Source organism: Tyto alba, unplaced genomic scaffold (assembly GCF_018691265.1).
Source record: "Tyto alba isolate M040663 unplaced genomic scaffold, T.alba_DEE_v4.0 Super-Scaffold_21, whole genome shotgun sequence".
Classification (NCBI taxonomy): Eukaryota; Metazoa; Chordata; class Aves; order Strigiformes; family Tytonidae; genus Tyto; species Tyto alba.
In genome coordinates this window covers 16,598,906-16,609,482 of record NW_024881295.1, presented here as the reverse complement: position 1 = coordinate 16,609,482, position 10,577 = coordinate 16,598,906, and positions in this window count along the sequence as shown.

Here is a 10,577-nt window from a genome sequence, read left to right as displayed (position 1 = left end):
TCCCCCACCAGCCCCTTAATCCCCTTGCCAAGCAGCAGCAGCCGCAGATTTAGGGAAGTGGAGTGGGATAAAATCACCCGGGATTACTCTGATTCCTGAAGACAGGTCTTGGCTTCTCCAGCTGGAGGTCAAGCCCTGCCTGCTTTAAAGGGGTCACATCCACACCCCCTAACCTCCCCAACCTTTGATCTCTGTCTGGCAGGGCCTCCCTGCCGTGATTCATGATGCTGGCGGGGTCACTCCAGCAGGTCGCCCCAGCACCGTCTCCTCCCCACTGGGGACCTGAGGTTGGGACCAGGAGTGTGGGGTGTGTGGTGGGCTCCTGCAGGACCCAGAGGGTTTGTGCCGTGCCGCTGCTTGGTGCTGAGGTTTGCACAGGACCGACGAGGCTGGGCAGAGCCAGCACCTTGGCAGCACCCAGCGTGGGTCCTGCCAAAGCTCTTGTCCTCCGGGCCATGTCTGGGGACCTCACACAGGCGAGAGGAGAGGAGGGAAAATGGGCAGCAGGAAGCAAAAGCAGCATGAAAATAAGGACTCTGCCAGTTATAACTGATCACCTCCTAATGTGAGCCATTATTTATTAATAGCTGAACCTCTCCGTTCGGACAACATTCAGTTGAGATTGCCATCTCCTCATCTGTGTCTGGAGACCAATGAATTAAAGGACCCCAATGGCTGAATTTGATGAATAGCAGCAAGTAGCAAACTGCACACTTGGATGAGGGGCATGCTATATAAGCTCATTACTGTCACAAGAAGTATGAATTATAATTAATTACAGATACGGCAGTGGAAGGATTATAAATGACTAGTGTGACCTGTTGAACAGCTTGACTCTATTGCTATGAATTAACCTGTTTATTAGAGTATCTTCCAATCATCTTTTTCACCTTTACAAATGGCTTATTTAATATAAAATGCAAAGCCACAGTAGATCATTAAGTTTCTTGTAGGGATGTGGAGGGGGAAGCTGGCTGTCAAAGCACTGAAGTAAAACTAAAGCGTGTGTTATAGATGTGCTACCGAGTGCTGCATCAGTGCTGCACATTAAATGAGATAATAGAAGTGGCAGAGGAAATACAGAGAAGGGAATAAAATCATGAAACATGGAATAGAGTTTAAATTATATGATGAAGAGGCTGAAAGCCTGGGGTGAGCAATTAGGTAATTACAGGAATAACTCACCTCAGGATAGGATGGTTTTGTCATTTATTACAATCTTTACTCCAGACTGAGTATTTTTTTGAAAGTTATGATCTTATTCAAGCAGATGCTATAGGCCTGAAGGGCAGAAATTTCCAGATGACGTTCTTAAGTCTGTGCAAAGGGTTACACAGGAAGGTTGAAATGGTTCTTTCTGACCTTAAAATCTACAGAAAGTCAATTTCTATACACACAAACACTCCAGAGACAGTGCCTTCAGGGTACCACATGGCTGTAGAGCAAAAGCCATAGTTGGAATATGAAGGCAACAGGCAGAGCAGATCTGGATCTTAGTAACGCATTTCTCAAACGGCCAAAATGCGCTATGGGGGTTGTTGCCCCGGAAAGGGGTATATACAGACCCTGAGAGCCCCAGGGGGGATTCTGGAGGTGAGGGCAGTACAGTGAAATGTCTTCATCCCAGAAATGCTCATTGCAGACAAGGGGTGCGGTGTGTTACCCCTGGGAACAGAAGGAGCTGATTGCCCTTCCCCTGACCTTGGCCTCACGCTGCTGGGACTGGGGACCGTGGGGCTGGGCTTCTGCTGCCCTCTCCTTCCTCTGCAGCTTGAAAAGAGGAGAACATTGCTCTTAGAGGAGGCAGGAAGACTGACCATCAAGGTCTCATTTCTCCATATTTACCAGGATTAAAAATGAGGGGTAGCGTCCAGGGTGGCAGGCTTCCCTGTCTGGATATTTCAGGGAAGAAATAAAAATTCATGTTCTGAAAAAAATCTGAAATGAGATCTGAATGCAGGAGAATCAACATAGCATTTTCTCTCTACTTTTCAAGGAGCCATATCAAATAGCTATTGTGAGTGATTTTACCAGGATCTTTTCGCTAACCTTTCCAGCCACTTTGTGCTATTTGCAGCTGGGACCCAGTTTAATCCAAATGGGTTCTGGCAAGAGCCATTGTCTGGGTGTGTTTAGAAAAACCTGAAACACAGATAGAAAAGGCAATGAGACACAGCAACATGCTGAAATGGGAGATCCAAATCCCTTTATTTGGATGTATCTCATTTACTGGATATATTTCACTTAACCCCTTAATGATCTAAAATTGCAAGGGAGCGAGATTTGAAGATGAAATGAAAATAGCATGGGCAACTGAAAAACCCCAGGTGACTAGAGGGCCCTTAATGGGATTAGTGTGCATCTAGTTACTGCTGCAGAGCTCAGCCACCAGTGTGTGAGCACAGCTGGAGCATGGGGAGGAGATAAACCGTGGCAGGGTCTGACTGGGGAAAAAGAAAAAGAATCCTATGAGAAAGAATGAAAGCAAACACATAACAAGGAGTGAGAATTTAAGGCTGCAAAAGATATGGGGTGAGCCAGTACAGCAAATTAGAGCTAAATTTGCAAAAACATGGGGCAATAAAAAAATGCCAGTGCGATTTTGTGTTGTATTCATAGGTAGGGGGAAGATTACCAGCTGTATTAATTTCTGGTTTGACTAGAACCTGAGTTCAGTTTGGATCATCTCATTATGGGAAGATACTGGAAAATGCCAAGACCAGCCAGAGAAAAAATACCATCAAAAGACTGGTATAAGTAGTGTACGAGGAGAGTTTACTAAAGACAGTAAAAATCCTCATTTGTTTAATGCATTCATGTGGTGCCCCTGACCTGGAAATGCCTGAGCAGACTAACTTGTAGTCTTACAGCAGGATAAATATAAGGAGAATGGGGCAAAATGAAGAAAGGGGAGCTCTACACTGAGCATCAGACAAAGCTGATTAGAAAGATGTGCCAGGCATGGCACAACCTCTTGAGGCAACCTCTCTCCATGCAGTACTGGTCAATAAGGCACATTTTGTAGCAGCCAAGTGTCTGTCTGTTAGAAAGCCAGCTGGAACAGGGGATATGGCAACAACCTTGAACACAGCAAAGAGAAGACTATGCAGCTTTGTGGAGATGAAGAGCAGATGGGAGAGTGTCTCAGCCTCCTGAGGCATCAAGCTCATTGTGATACTACTCCCGTTACCAGGAGGTTTATCGGGCTGAAACTGGTCACTAGAGACACTTCTTACCCATGGCACCGGTATCGGTCTCTCAGTTGACCCATGCAGTGAGGCAGGGGTGCTCCCTCCTGTTTTCTGGGTACTCTGGAGCAGTGTCTCACAGCCCACATGGAGCAAGCATCAGCGTCCTTTCTGCACTGTAGATATCAGGACTGGGGAAGAGGTTGCCAGAGATCAGCACTGACTTGTTTTTTGTTCTGGAGACACTGGGGTCTTGCTGTGTGCCTGCCACCACCGCATACCTCAGCGCAGGTCCTTGCTCCATCGTGATCCTGAACATAAAACATCTGTGCCATAATCACTTGATAAGAATAATTTGCTTTGATTTTGAATAACTTAAAACAAGGCATGATGGGAATAAACTATGCTGTCTTGTTCAACAGCAGATGCATTTATTTGAGATCATAATCTTGTGCCTCTCATTATCTCTTGGCAGGGCTCCTTAGAGAAGTAGCGGGGTACAAAAGCTCCTTTCTATCCTGGTCAAACATTCCGTTTGTGAAACTGCTCTCTCAATGGTGTTTGAGCTTGTGTCCTGTTCAGGAGATAGGAGGATGATGTCTCTGGCCGGTCTGAGTAACATTAACCGTTCCTCAAGGTGGTTTGGAAAGCAGTTGTGCAGTGTTTTGCCAATACTTAGAGAATCCGATCTCCCTGTCCCAGCAGCTGCCAGGAGGAGGGGGCCCTTGCCAGAAGTAGAGATGGAAAAGCACTTTTAGTCATGGTTTTACTGGCTGGTCATGCAGATCTCTTCTGATCGAGTTTCAGCGCGGTGGAGAGTCAGCGCTCGCAAGCTGAGTTTGCAGAGGTGTGGATTTAATAGCTGAGCGGGGACGGGGAGGAGGGCTGCAGGTCTGCTTCTGCCTGGGTGCTGGATGCTGCAGGCAGGCGCTGGGCCGGGGGCTGGGGAGGTGTCCCCACAGCCGAGCACTGCCCTCCCTCCCATTTTGGTCGCACCAGGGCCTGCTCAATCGCAGCGGAGCTCCGGGAAGCTGCAACACAACAGGGAGATGATGTTTGGGTAGGCCTGGGCTGGCCAGGTGGCCGGCAGTGTGCCTGGGTCCTGGGAAGTTTGGGTTGGTGAGACCTGAAAGATCTGCAGCTCTGGGTGGTCTGGGTGAGCCCAGCCTGCTGAGTGCCCCTTTCTCACTGCAGCCATTGTGGGAGAATGAGACCTCCCTCACTCCCAGGTGTGTTTTGTGTTAAATTAGCTGCTTTTAACACCATCTGGGTGCAGGGGAAATGTTTAGTGCAGCCTGAAGCTGTGGATGGAAGTGTTTTTCTGCTACCGAGGACCATGCTGATGAGTGCCAGTGGTCACAAGGAGACCCTGGTATGACTCTATAGAGGAGGCACACAAAAGTCTGCTCACCATGGGCATGCACCTAATATCTGGATACCTGATACCTCACTTAGGATCTCTCTAGGGTAGGACAGATTCACCCCTCGTGTAACACAAGAGGTATATACAGTGGAATATACAGGTACACCAACTGATATGTAGGCAGGTATTATACCACAGACTTTCTTAATTTCAGGTTGAAATTCTTCACCCTAGTGAATAGTGGGTGAGCATCTGGCCTCCAGAGCATCATCAGATGTCAGCAGGATGATTTGGACCAAACGTGTCCTCCTAGATTCCACACTCCACCTGGGTGCTCTGTAAATATCTGCCTGCAGACCCATTCATCTGCAAGCTGCATGCTCTCCCCGCTGTTTATAGAAGCAGCCAATAGGTGTCATATTAATTAATGCCTTCAGCTGGTTACTTTGCCTTTCTTCCTTTTTATTTTTTTTTCCACAGCTTTGCTCTAAATTTAGACTTGTTTAAATACTCCAAGATGAAATGAGCATTTTTTATTTTTTTTGCAGGGCAGCATTTTAAACCCTCATCAGGCACAGCATTGTGAGCAGCAGGAAATTTAGGGCACAGAGGGAGACACCAAGGGAGAACAGAATACACAGGAAACAAGGAGCACTGAAGCATCTTCCCACCATCTCTGGAGGCAAGGCAAAAAAAAAAAAGAAGAAAGAATAAAGGAAAAGAAAAAGTAAGTGAAAACAGATGCTTAGTTAGGGGAGAACTGTGAGCAGAATGCAGCTTTCCTGGCTGCTGTCACAAAAGCAGCCAGGGTGAAAGTCAACTTCATCCTTATCTCTCCACTACTGAAGGGTTAAACTTAATCTTTTTCATTTCAAGTCCACATGACCTGAAGGAACTTGATTAGGAGGAAGGGAAACCCCATTTTAAAAGAGATTAAAGCCTTTTGTGATAAAGTGGCTGCACTAGAACAGCTTTTTCGAGGGAGGAAGCTTTGCTTCATGGGGAGCCCCAGGAATTCTGGTGCATGAAGTGACTAAATAAATGATGCCACTTACTCTGCTAATCTCTACGGCTGCAAAGACACTTGACTCAGTGTATGTCTAGCAACATTATTTATGTTGCCAAATCCTTCATATTAAATGCATGATGCAATGACCCTATTCAGAGGACACGCAACAAATGCCTGCAAAAGGATTCAGGATCTTGTAAGGTTATCAGGACAGGGGTATATGGGCCAAATTAGGGTTGCTCAGCTTGTCTGAAAGAGGGTCCCTCCTCCCATGTCAGGGGGAGCAGATGTGGAGGGTACAGAGATGAGTTACTTGCCGTTGTGGTCTGACGTTACTGCCTCACCTATTTGCTGAAACCCTGATGAGGATTTATCAGGTAACGGCTGTAGGATGCTTTGGAAATCCAGGGTGCTCTCTAATTCTCTGCACAAGAGAGACAGCATAGCCTCTGGGGCCGGGGACCGTCTTCTTGCTTGGGAACTGATCTACAGGGGCAAAGCAGCAAACCATTCTGCTCCCTTCTCCTCCCCTGATTTATTTGGATCACACTGTCCGTGGTCCAGGGATCCGACTGAGCCCACAGAGTGGTTTTATTTGTTCCCTGGCAATAGGGCTGGGTCAGGGAGCCAGCAGAGCCTGGGCTGCAGCACTCTGCAGACCTCTCTGGACTGATCCGGGCGTTAAACATCTGCCTGTCAGGAAAAATGGCATCAATACAGATGAGCTGACTATCCCCTAGCCTAGCGCCTGTGGGCCACAGGCTCTGTGGCTGTCGGTTTGAACAATATATACAGCAGTCATGCCTGATCCCTGGGGAGGCTGCTGCATGCTATCATAGCATAAATAAAGGGCAACATCTAGGCAGAAAGACTTTTTAAATATTAAAAAAAAATATTTCAAAGGTTTTCTGTTAATTTTATTTATTTTACTGCTGATACTAATTGCCCAGGCAAAAGCTGTTGTAGAAATGCATATCAGAATTTCTGGACTATTCAGTACTCAATTAAAAAAATCTTAAAAGTCTGATTATTTTTTTCCTTCCTTTTGATTTCACAGAGGGGAGCAGCTTTGCCAAAATTCTAGGTCACAAATTATAACATTTCATGCTTTTCTCCTTTGAAAAGAGGACTATATTTTTCCCCACAAAAATCAGAGGCGATCAGTTTCAGTGTGATTAAAGATAAAAGCTGGGCTTTGGATACATTTTACCACACATTGATGTAGGTGTAGATAAAACCAGTCCATTCTTTCATGAATATTAATGAAAACATGTTTTGTGATTTTAGGCAACCATCAATTGTTATTAAAAATACCCTGACAGTTTTGAAGAAGAGAAAGGGGTGGGGGAAGGGTCCGCAAGGCTTCCCACATCCGATTAATACCATTTTGCAGCAGCTTGTGTTGTGCTCTGCACTGACTCTGGAGTGACTGTGGAAGGTGTTTCCCTGACCTGCGGCTGCTCCATGGGAACCGTCTTCAGCCCATCCGAGCACGGCAGCACCTGTCTCCTTTTAAACTGTTTTAACCTCTGGTTACAATTCCAGTCACTTCCCGTCACCCTAAATTGCCTCTGAGTCCGTAATTAGCTCAGTCACCTGCCAGCTTTCATAACACACACTCACTCTTCCTCCCTTCGACATCTGACAGCATCTCGCTCAGCGAGCGGCTTTCAAAGAGGTTCCCCCTCCACCCCAGGGGTTTTCATGCTGTGAGCCTGCCCTGAAAGGATGAAGATACAAACCGGGTTGTGCCTGGAAGGATCATTAAACGCCTTCTTTGATTTCTTTCAGGGAACACAAATTAGCTGAGGAAGCAAACCAGTGCATTTCTTGCTAGCAGTTTTTGTTGGTGTTTTTTAACGCCCGTTGTCATGGGATGGTAGAGCCGGTAGCCCCCAGTGGTGGGTGACGTCTCTCCAGGTTGCAGCAATCTCCTCCTGACATGGGTGCCAGCCGAGGAGAACATTGACCCCCCAGGACAGAGTGGCTCACAAGGATTTAGCCTGGTCTAGGCACATATCTTATGAGAGCAAATTAATCTCTCTCTTTCTGCTGGAACATGTAACAGTGTGCAAAGTGTATGTCTGAAAAAGACATTTTCTAGCAACCTCACTTATTCTGTTTCCTCCTGCTGTTGTCAGCATCTGGGGAGCATGTGGGACAGTAGAGAGATAAGGACAGCTCGGCAAACTATTTGCTTGGGTTGGGGACAGAGCAGTCTGCAGCACGCTTGAAATAAAACGAAGAACTGCATTTAGTGCCCATGACAAAAAGTGGAATTTAGGATTACCAGAGCTACAGATAAATAAATAATGCATGCATATATTGCAAAAAAAGAAAATTTGAACTCCAAGTTGCGATTCCTGTCTAAAATCATCTGCCATTTGCTAAAGAAGCACTCCAACTGCCTGCCTTCAGGTTAGTGCAGCACTGAGGTTGAAGTTAACATCCTTCTGAGCCAGAGGCTCCTGAAGTTTCAGACAGAAGCCAAACAGTTGTACCCTGAGGGATTTCTTCACAGGAAATCTGATGTGCATAAAGTAGGCAGAGCAGCACTGAAATCTCATTAGTGATGGTTGCTTGCTGCAGCTCTGACCTTAGCTTAATTCGTTCAAATGATGCTGAGTTAATTGGCGTTCTCAGTTTGAAGTGATTCTCTTTTCTAGCTGCAGTTTAAACTTGGATCTACTCTGCTCATCAGGCCTATAAATCCCCTAGAAAGAAAAAGCATTACCTGGCTCTTCTTGTACTCTAATGTACAGTCTCACACTGACAGCCACTAAGCTACGTTATGGCTGTGTAGGGACCAAAATGCCATAGCAGGCAGCAGTAAGATGGGTGTTGCAGCTTGCGCGCTGGTAATCCTGGTGGAGCGCTTCTGTTCTGAACATTTACAACCGCCATTAAACCACGATGTCTTTGACCATTTTCAAAGCACTACGTTGCAAGAAACGAAGACCACGTCCGAGAGACCATGATGGATGGAGTCAGCAAGGCAAACGCTGGTTTGAAGGGGCAGGTCCCTGTGGTGGCTCTTGCAGGGGTATGTGAGAGTCGCACCTAACGGGGAGGGAGAGGGGGTGGCAGCTGTTGGTGGTGTGCAGATGTAGGTGACGTTTCTGTCGCAGGCCAGGGCACAAGCTCTCCCAGCTGAGCAGCGGCAGCTGCGGGGGGGGTGGCTGCGACCCCTGGCACCAGTGGCACGCTGTGCTGCGCAGGGACCTGCCTTTTCGGCACTAGCGGTGTATGTAGTCTGAATTATTATATCAAGCAGGTCATATTCAAGTTACCCCCTGCACTTTCCAGCTATATAAGACTCTACCAGCTGCTGAGTGTCACCTACCTGTGCGGAGCCCGGTGCTGGAGGGAAACCACGACCAAACGCAGCGGCTGGGTTTTACAGTGTACGCTGCTATGCGAGCCTTACAGTTATTCTCTCTCCATCGCTGAGGCACGGGGTCAGCCACCTCTGCCAAGACACTCCACTTGCTCTCCTGCTCCCGCAAATTCCCCTTACACAACTTGCACCTCCACCTTGCAAGCTCCAGCTTGTTTAGGAGGTGAATTCCTGAGTCTGGTTGCGGCGGGGTGGTAGGCAAGGCCAGAGACCTAACACTCCTCATCACACCCTGGAGATGTAAACAGAGCCTGGGACTTTCGCAGGTTCTTTGCTGGGGCACCTCCAAACTGTGCAACAGTCCTCAATTTCTTGCCAGCCCTGTCCCATCTTTACAGTGCTGTAAATTCCCACTTGTCTTCTAGAGGTTTTCCAGAGCTCTGCTGATTTTTTTCCTGTGTGATAATATCTGACTTCACATCTACCAACAGCTGCTTTCTCCTTGTCTACCCAGCCAGAAACAGAAAATGCAAAGGTTATTCACCTCCAAAGCTTTCCCTCTAAGGATGGTCTCCAGCAGCAAAGGGCAGGCTGTTGTTCTTTCTCATCTCACTGACACAAACATCTGTTGAGGGTGATCAGGAAAGAAAGTAGATCACTGCTCTCACAGTCCTCCCAAAACGCTGGGGGGAGGCCAGGAGGCTTTGAAATACTGCACACTGCTGGTCATACCCGGGCTAAAAGACTTTTAAAAAAATGACCTAATGCATCTAGTATGGAATAAGATGGAAGGAAAGGATGTTGATGTAGCTAAAACTGCTTAGAATTGATTGCTTAAGAGGGCTGAGAAAGTTGACAGGCTGGGATAGCCGTGGAGCCCTCTTCCTGCTTTTTGGCAGAGAGGACACCAATTAGCTAGATTTAGTACGGTGCTGCACGTTAACCAAGTAGAAAATTGCTATTAGCACTAGGAAGTTGTGAGTTGTGCATATGGCAGTTCAGGGCTAAGAAGGTGTAGAAACAAATGCGGATAATATGCTTGAGAGCACATGGCAAGCTCGATCTCTGATCAGGGTCTCTGTGTAGACAAGGTGAAAAATTGCTGTGTTCAGTAGTCAGGAAGATGTTTTATCAACCACAGTAGTTTCCAGCATTGCTGAGCGGTGCTGTGCTGGGCTGTGGGCTTTCTCTGAAGCATGGAGACTGAGGTGGCAAAGGACAGGGTTAGAAACAGATCTTGAAAGCCCAATAGTCCAACCTATTCTGCCAAATCTCGTTTTTTGGGGAAGTAGCTAACACATGGGAAGTTTTTTGTTTTCCTCTCCGACTGAAAATGGACTTTTTGTTAATTCTGGTATTTCCTGAAATGCCGGTAGCAATTGCTCACCTCTGGACAGACCATCAAAAAATGTTTAAGACTCTCATTGAGCTCCTGCAGTCATCTGGCAGAAGAAAAACATTTCTAAGGAGGAAGTCCAACAGAAGCTTTGTCAGCAGCACATCGCAAATCACATCAGAGACTCCGAGCAGAGAGCCGAGGGAAGAGCAGACGCTAATGGGACAGGAAGGATAATGGGAAACTTGCACTGACTGGCCTCTTTAACATGGTCTCTATTACACAGCTGGAGAGAGCACATTCCGGACCAACAGTAATTTATTTTTTGATCAATACAGAAATTG